The sequence below is a fragment of the Adiantum capillus-veneris genome, chromosome 1, assembly GCF_014529385.1.
Source record: "Adiantum capillus-veneris isolate H3 chromosome 1, ASM1452938v2, whole genome shotgun sequence".
Classification (NCBI taxonomy): Eukaryota; Viridiplantae; Streptophyta; class Polypodiopsida; order Polypodiales; family Pteridaceae; genus Adiantum; species Adiantum capillus-veneris.
The window spans coordinates 137,808,431-137,817,828 of record NC_140931.1 but is presented as its reverse complement, the minus strand read 5'-3'; the positions used below and the strand labels follow the sequence as shown (position 1 = coordinate 137,817,828).

General features: G+C 39.3%; 1 pseudogene across 1 annotated transcript; it reads left to right on the top strand.

The window, feature by feature from the left end:
* Positions 1–4,311: 4,311 nt before the first annotated feature.
* Positions 4,312–5,807, top strand: LOC147465654 (putative aldo-keto reductase 2; annotated as a pseudogene). The gene is made up of 4 exons (XR_015185941.1): positions 4,312–4,542; positions 4,714–4,885; positions 5,048–5,150; positions 5,266–5,807. The product of XR_015185941.1 is annotated as a putative aldo-keto reductase 2 (transcript).
* The last annotated feature ends 3,591 nt before the right edge of the window (positions 5,808–9,398 follow it).

Here is a 9,398-nt window from a genome sequence, read left to right as displayed (position 1 = left end):
AACATGACATCAATGGATGCCATGTGCTGATGGACATGTAGCGCAATGCAAAATGGAGTAGAGGGGCAGTGTATAAGGATTGTGGGTTGAGTGTAGGCCAATCAAGGTATCCCTTACGTGGAAACTATTTGTTGATCTGCAAGGAAAATGGGTGGAAGCCCTTCGGAGTGATGTACATGTAGAGATTATGGAGATGAATGCTTACCAAGAGAGTGTATTAGCCAATTTTCTTGACATGCGAATGTTGTGCTTTCCAAGTGAGTGTATGGATTCTGAATAGGCACAAGCTAAGAACATGTGCTAGCTAATGCAAGATAATGAAATTGAACTAGCCATGTTGGCTTTGGGGTGTTTATGGAGATGTAGACAAAGTATGTTGGAGCATATGTTCAATCCCTTGGGATATGACTCATGGTGCATATAATCAAGGAATGTGTTCAGTCTGGTTTTGCGCATGCTGATGTGCATGAATGTAAAATTTACAAATGCACCTAGATGTTGCGAATGTTGTCTCTTGGAAAAAAATTCATTGTTTGTGACATGCATTTCGTTTGAAAACAGGATGATGCCCCCCCCCCCCCCCCCCCCCCCCCCCCCCTTCTTTCCCTTTGATAAAAATTATAATACAATGCATGTTGTTCGATGAACTTTATAATTGTATCATGTGTGCTTTTGTATTATCATCTCAATGTGGTAAGGATAAACATGCAGGCTTTTGATTTCCCATCTATATGCACTAGAGTTGCACATGAGCAATGTGGAATAGTATATTACACGACGTCTTGACACAAGAAAGTTCTAATGGTGGTGGTGGTCATAGGAGGGTTTGGGAATGTGGTGAAATATTTTGGAAATAGACTTTTGAAACTAAAAGAGGAATGGGTGAGTATGCATGTACATATGTGTGTGTGATCATGCATGCATGTGGTGTCTATGCGTGTGACTTTTCCATTGTGTGCATTTTATGCTTAATGTAAAGAGAGATAGACTCTGAGAGAGAAGTTAAGACTTGGGGGTTTGACTTCCCAACTTCCAAAATATGTAGCAAACCAGTGCCCACGTATCCCGGTTTGTAATGTAAATTTCTCAATCAGAATTTAAAAATCACAGTTGTGATTCAGTTAGACCTTAATTTTCAAGGTAAAAATATGGACATTTTTGTTATGAATCTTAGTAAAAATCCTAAATTTGTCAAAGAAATGTGGTTGTCTCACTGCTTTTCCCTTTAAAAACCATGGGAGACAAAATGTTTTTTTGAGCAATGAAGCAAACCAATATGTAAGCGCACACCTAAGATGATAACATCACCATGTTATCATACATTTTTTCCAATAAAACCCTATTGGGATAATACATATTAAACAAAACAAAGAGTGGTTACAACATGATGACTTCTGTTGAGGCTATGTGGACCAGGAGACTATCAATGCAATGTGATTTGTCTCTACGCATGCCCATCAAGATATCGAGTTGTTTTTGAGGGTGTATTATCTGCTTAATTGGAGTAGAGTAAGATATCCATCAAGATATTGAGATGTTTCTTAGGTGTGTGTGCATGTAGTCACAATCATTTTGTCAAGTGGTGTAGACCAGCATGTCCATCAAACCTATTGAGATGTTTCCTACGTGTATGTGTAGTTGGTCCTTATTAAAGTGACAAATTCGCTCAATTGGGATAGATCGAGTGATCAGATGGACTAGGTGGTTGTAAATCTACGTGGTTGAGGAAACATATTAGTCGTTTTTGGGACCTCTCTCACCATCTCTCCCCTTCCCTTGGTCTTGGATTTCAAGAAGAGGACATTCCAGAAGATGAGATTTACATATTTGGAACTTGGTAAATATGAGTACATAGAATCTTGAGATTTGAGGAGGGAAATGTTCAGGCAAGGAGGCCAAAAAATTGTGCTAGCATAGAGGTGAACAATAGGAAACAGTCAAGAAGCACAAGTTTCTCTCTCTCTCTCTCTCTCTCTCTCTCTCTCTCTCTCTCTAATGCAAAACTTTTTAAATGTTGGATAGAGATGACAATGCTTATTTGATGTCTTTCACTCTGCACTTTCTAGATTAATTACTTCTCTTCTGCGTCTCTCTTCTCTCTTATTGGGGTTGTGTCACAAATACAACCTTGGCAAGGTGGCATTCATTATCTTAAAGTCAAGGTTTTCCATGGGAATGTCATTTGTAGAAAGAATAAAAATTGCAAGCTTAACAAGTAAGAGAAGTTGTGGAGGTGCATCCAAAAGGTTATGCCAGGGCTGATTGTAACATTTTGTGATTAATACAATTCAAGCTCAACAGAGCACTTTAGAAAAGAAGAAAAAGACAAGATGAGATTAAAATAATGTCAACACTTGATTACAAATGATGATAGTGCACTTTTGCTGCAATGAGGAAGTATGTGAAGTACAAATTATATATAGTGTGATGTTTCTAAACAATTCAAGCAAAGCATGCACCACTTCCATTGTGGGTATCACACATGTCAACTCGAGGCTTTTCTTGGCTTATTTTCAACTTCCTTTATTGAAGGCCCATGATTGAAACTCTTGAAGGAGTTTATGATTTCAAGGAAATCTATTGTGTGTGATTCAAGGGCTATGGTGAATGGAGTTTATGCTTTTGAAGGGCATTAAAATTTTAATTTGTGTTATATTGATTGTGTTTGGTAGAAAACATTTCTTTGTTTTTGTTGCCATCAGCAGCATCATCCTTGGAGGCGGTGGGAGTCTCACTCCTATGGCGGAGAAAATTACGTAGGAGCAATCAATCACACAAGACGTCCAAATATAGTATAGAAGTCTTGATTCTTAAAATCTGGAGAGCTTGGATGTGCATACATACACAGGGGACAATATTATTGTGGTAGGAACAATCACAATAGACCTCAACGATCAATATTTGGGTGTGGGGGAGAGGGAGAGAGAGAGAGAGAGAGAGAGAGAGAGAGCACTATCATCAGTAAACATCAAATTGACCTATGGGACCAAATGAAAAATGCTACATGATCTATGTTGATTTGATCAATGAATCTTGAGACTTGAAGTTACGGATTTAAGGATGGCAACTAAAAATCCATGAGGGCTAGGAGAGAAAGGTATGTTGGCAATGGTTGAGGTTGAAATGTGAGAAAAGCAAGCTTAATGTGATGAGAAACTGAGCACTCACATAGGGGATGATTCTTAGAATCCCAAAGTCCCAAGGCACATAATGCGCATACATGAGAGACTTTTCCATGATGCCTCAACATTATGTTATGCATTGAGAGGAGCGGGAGCTATGTTAGATGGCTACTATGGTGTGGCTTAGATAAAGGAGTAGACTCAATCATGTAAAAATAGCTCACATTATGAGAATTTGAGCACTTGAGTAGGACATGAAGCTTAGATGCTTGAATTTACAAGCATGAGACATAATGTGCATACGAAAAGAGACTTTTTCAGTCCTCAACATTGCATCTAAGGGAGTGGGAACCAAGCTGGATGGATACCATTGTGCAAAGTGTGGCTAAGGGAATAGTCTCAATCATCTAAATGAATATACTCTCCTCTTCCAAGTAAAAACATACTTTTGTAATGAGAGAGAGAGAGAGAGAGAGAGAGAGAGAGAGAGAGAGAGATCATTGCATGCTTACAAGTCAAGACTTCAATTTTGCAGCATGCCCTTAGTTTAGCATAATGTCCAAAACACTTGCAGAGATAAATAACTAAGCAATTATTATTTTTTCTTTTGCTGCCATCAACTTTTGAGGTGCCAATGGTGCTTGAATACACCTATAAAGAATTTATGTGCTACAAAAATAACTTGCATATGTATTGTTATGATTGGGTGATGATGTATGCTATTGTCATATCTGTCATACGTGGTTCACAACATAGGTAGAGATACAAGCATGTGAGGCATCTAAAGAGAATTAATGTAGACGAACATACCAAGTACCTTTTGGTGGATACTAAAAGAAAGCCAACTCAGCTCTTAGTTCTCACCTTTTCATAATTTACTGCCATAATTGGTTTGTACCATCCAGATTTAAAGCATTGTGCTCCCAATGTAGACCAAGGAGAGCATGAACTCTTTGCCTATCACTTTCAAGAATGCAACAAACTTTATATATGTAGAAATAAAACATTGATTATTTTGTAGCTAGGGGAAGATAGTATTTTAACAATAGAAATCATATTAATTGGCCGCAGCAACGCGCGGGTCACATGCTAGTTTGCATTTTAAAGAGGTTTTCTCTTAAGTGAAGCAGTGAGTGACACATGGAAGGTCTCTCAATCATCTATACACACATGCAGAGTAAGTGTGTGTATGCATTTGTGGATATGCTCTGTACAGGCTCTCAAGGGAATAAGACATAAAGTCCAGCTTGCGACAAAGTTTGGCATGAAAATCGAGGAAGGACAAATGGCCGGCTCTATGTCTGGCGATCCTGCGTACGTTCGTGAAGCTTGTGAAGGTAGCCTCAAGAGGCTTGATGTGGATTGCATTGACTTATACTACCAACATCGCATTGATACCACGATTCCAATTGAAATCACGGTGAGAGTGCCTCTTTACAAGCTTGTGATCGACAGTAGGAATGTACGTCACCTCCCACAAAGGTAGAAATTGATAGCAGCATGCAAATACAACCATATCTGACAAGGCTATATATGCATATCGGTTTTTCTGCTTGAGTCTCTTCATGACTTTGATTTGCTCTCTTATAAGGTGGGGGAAATGAAGAAGCTAGTGGAGGAAGGAAAGGTGAAATATCTAGGGCTATCGGAGGCTTCCGCATCAACCATACGACGAGCTCATGCAGTTCACCCCATCACGGCAGTCCAACTGGAATGGTCCTTGTGGTCTCGCGATTGGAAAAAGACATCATACCCACCTGCAGGTACTTGCATTTTGTTCTTCAGTTACTGATCTTGCTGCTTGTGTGGACGGGCGGGGGTGCTGCCATGGACGGCGGGCATAGTGTGTGGCCTTGGTTGTCAACATGGAAAATGGAACAATCACAGCAAAAGTGACACGAGTTTTACCATTTCTTGCAATGCAGGGAACTCGGAATTGGAATAGTTGTGTATAGCCCTTTGGGTCGAGGATTCTCCTCTGCTGGAGCAAAAATTGTAGAAAGCGCAACAGAAAAAGATTTTCGCAAGGTACGCACGCTACGCTGTTGGAGAAGCTGGCCATTGAAGAGTTTAAATATGTTTGGAACTGAAATCTCAATCCATGTCCCCTGCATCGGCTTGCTTGTGGTACGCAATGTTGTAGGTCGCACAGCCAAGGATGGAGGGAGGAAACCTTGAAAAGAATCAGAAGTTATTTCAGGAATTGCAAGAAATAGCTTCAAAAAAAGGGTGCACGCCCGGACAACTCGCACTAGCTTGGGTTCAGCACCAAGGGAATGATGTTGTACCCATTCCCGGCACAACGCGGATCAAAAATTTTGAGGAAAATGTGGGTGCTCTTCACGTGAAGCTGAACAAAGCAGAGCTGGAAGAGATAGAGGCTTTGTTTCACAGTGATGCTGTTGCGGGAGATCGATATGATGACATGAGTGTATGGATCGAGTTACCAGAATTCTGATACTCCTCCCCTCTCATCATGGACAGCTTCTTGATTTTGTGTGTGTATGTGCATGCTTTTTAATAACTGATACTGATGTCAGAAATGGAGGATGTCTGAGCTCGGCCACATCCCAGTTCCCTCTTGGAGAATAGGTCTTGAGTTCAAGACTCTTGTATAGGTTTTCGGGGATAGTTTCTATTACGACCAACACGTGTTGATGAGTTCAAGACCTCGCTGGATAGATGTGTGAGGTGTCTAGGGATAGTCCCTACTATGAGTTTAAAACCTCTCTCTCTCTCTCTCTCTCTCTCTCTCTCTCTCTCTCTCTCTCTCTCTCTCTGTGTCACTCACTCTCTCTCTCTCTCTCTCTCTCTCTCTCTCTCTCTCTCTCTCTCTCTCTGTGTGTGTGTGTGTCACTCACTCTCTCTCTCTCTCTCTCTCTCTCTCTCTCTCTCTCTCTCTCTCTCTCTCTCTCTGTGTGTGTGTGTCACTCACTCTCTCTCTCTCTCTCACACACACACACACACACACCACAATTTTGGACACATTTTGAGGATGTTTGTTGATAGTATATGGAGATCCACTTGTTTTGACAAAAATTACTCTTATCAATACTTCAAAGCTAACCCTATGAATCACGGCTTTAGACAATACACAACATATTTTTGCCCCCAAGTCCAACAAGCAACCTAGTAGAACAACCTAGATCTCCATTGTGAGAGCCATCCATTGGGATTGAAGCTCTACACTCTGCACTAAGGTGTGAATATTTAGAGAGAGTTTAATGTGAATATTTAGAGAGAGTTTAATGTGCCTTGCTACACTAGAAGCACTACATTGATTTTCCGCATCTTGATCGTTGAGCACTCCAATGAGACACCCCAGGTTATTTTGCAATATATCTCGTCTTGGCTTCTGTCCATAACTCCGTGAAAGTCCATGCAATCATCATATGGCTAGATTGTGACTATGAACTCGTCCAACTTGACACATCAACACTCTCCCTCAAGCTAAACTCATTTGCAAAATTAGGATAGTTTCAAAAGACTAGTGTTCTCAATGTGTTCATGGAGATGTCACGTGCCTAAATGAATTGTACCAAACAGATTGGTAGTTTACTTCAGAGCGATTGGCGTGTGCTTGACACATCGAGCTCATAGCCAATATTGTCAAAGTTGTTCCAAAATATGACCCAACTTCCTTCACCATCAAACCCAAATCAGCTCCTCTAAGGCCAAGGTACTAGCTAGTATCATAATATGACAACTTTTTTCCTCAAATGCAGCCCTTCATGAAAACATTGCACCCTCACTTGTAGTTGCTTGTTTACCGTACATCCGAGATTGGAACAACTTATAGCCTAATCACCATCGACAAAGAGTGCTACTTGGAAAGCTAAGTTAGGCCCCACATACACTAGCTCACTCCACCTCTCTATCATTGTGCTATACAAAGTAACTATGCATTATTATTTTTGCTATGAATCCTTCCACCATGTGACATGCTCAACTTCTTTTAAATTGGTTTCTTTCTTTCAAATTGTCACAATAAGGTATCAACATAAATGACATGACTAAAATACCTTCATCACTCAAGGAAAGACAACAAGGGGTCCACACATTCCATACCACAAACAAAGATTGATTCACATTTACGCAAAAAACTAAAGTAAGAAAATATGCGGCAAATCTACTTTTTTATGCATGTGGGGATTACGTCAATCCAAATAAAACTTTGCAACCGAGTAATTGCCACCAAATTCATGGTAAATTGAAGATATCTTAGAAAGTAAATGACACCAAATTCATGGTAAATTGAAGATATCCTAGAAAGTAAATGACAAAAGGTTAGAAACCTTAGTAGAAAATGTGAGACCTCATAAGGAAATGAATGGACTGAAGGATGTGGAAAAGTCAAGTGTGTGCAGGAGATGAAAGGTGAAAAGTTGTTCAAAATATGGAAAGTCAAACTGTGTAGAGGAGATGAAATAAAGAGTTTCAATTGCCTATAAAAGAGAAACCTTGCACATGACTAATATATATATATATATATATCTCTCCCTCAAGGCTCTGTTCGAGCTCGAGGATTGGTGTATATTTCTGTTCTTAATACTATCCACTCACAATTGTGAGTTTTGCAAAAAAAATAAAAAAATTGAGAATCCACTCACATAAAAATCTCATCATTACTTTGCACTTCTGCATAATTTTTCACACTAACTCATAATCCTTCCTTGTGTAGGCCAAAAACTCTTAACTTGGAAGAAAGGGAGAAGGGATAAAACGCTCTTTGTAAAATTTGACAAAAGTTTTAAAGTTATAGAGAACATAATTAAAAATGAATTTTCTATTTTGAGAAAGTGATGACAAAAGTAAATGGAACCTTTGGAGCTAGTACCTAGCGCGGGCTACTTCCTCTTGAGCTTAAAGTTGTAGACCCCACAGTTCCAAGAATTAAACAACACAAGAGGTTTTGGACAAATTCTCACAATATTTCCCACATTGTGACTTACCTCAACATCATGAGCTTCTGTGAGGGAGGCGCCACATACCTAGCTAGGTATGCGGCGCCTCTCGAGCAAAAGCTCATGATGTTATGCATTGTATGAAAAACACTGAGAAAGACTCCGTTTTCCTACATGAGAAAATTTCTAAATCTTCTTGTGCAAGTTCCTTTAGCCGCTGGTGACTTTTGAAGCCCCACTTCAGGTACACATGTCCAACACTAAGAGATGCACAAGCTTTGAGGTTTCTTCCCCGATGCTTGTTTTAACAAGCCAAAAAGATGGCAAAGCTGAAGACAATAAGTGGAGTCTTGGGGGGTAGGTCTTAAAGTGAAGACTTCACATTGTAAAAAGCCGGTTTACGGACTCATAGGTGTGGTATGGTCATTGGTGGTATGTTAGAAGCTGGCTCATGTAAATTTTGTTGTTTTTAATTTACTACTCACAGTGAGTTTTGTAAAAATAAAATAGAATGGAAGACCACACACTTTCAAATAGAAGATCACATTGGCATCCTAAAACATGGAATCCTCTTAAAAAGATTCTCTTCACAATTCAAAATTTTGAACTTTGCAAAGGGAGAAGAGAAATAAAAGGTTCCATGCGAACTTCTAAAAGAGTACAAAATTACAAAGATATTTTAATTTCCTATTTTGGAGAAGCTATAAAGTTGAAACTATGTTTATTTATACGTCTATCATTTGCTAAGGCAAAATTAAAGAAAACTAAAAAAAGTGATGAGATCCCTCTTAAAGTAGGAACCCCAACCTTTAAAAAATGAGATGATTTCTTCAAGTTTTCAACACTTTTAAGCCCCATTGGAGCCACACATGGTCAACACTAGCAAATGAATGACCCTTCATCTCCTAGTGTTGGGCATGTTTAAAAGAGAAACTTGAAGTTTTCTTGCTCAATATAGTTGTCAAATTAGATTGTGAATGATAGCTTGGGATTGTGTTGATTTATGTGTTTTTAAAAAACCAAATGCAGCTCTTTGCTGTTTTTACAAAAAATCAAGGTTGCAAAAGATAGCATTTGCAGACGGTTTGAGTAAGAAGGTTTGGGGTTTGTTAAAACAAACAATAGGGAAGAAACCTCAAGGTTTATGTTCTTGCTTATGTCTTCCCTTTCGATGTTATCGGCATTCTCCTTAAACTAGTGTGTCTTGACTGGTTTGTAGGAAAGAGAGGATATATTTATATTTTCTAGGAAAGAACGCTTCTACTCCTGTTCTAGAACTTTAGGTGCCCCCCACACGGAGGGGGGTAGAGTGATTATCGGCTTGAATCGTTTTGATGGGATGGGATCTTTCTCACACCCATGTGCAAGAAGG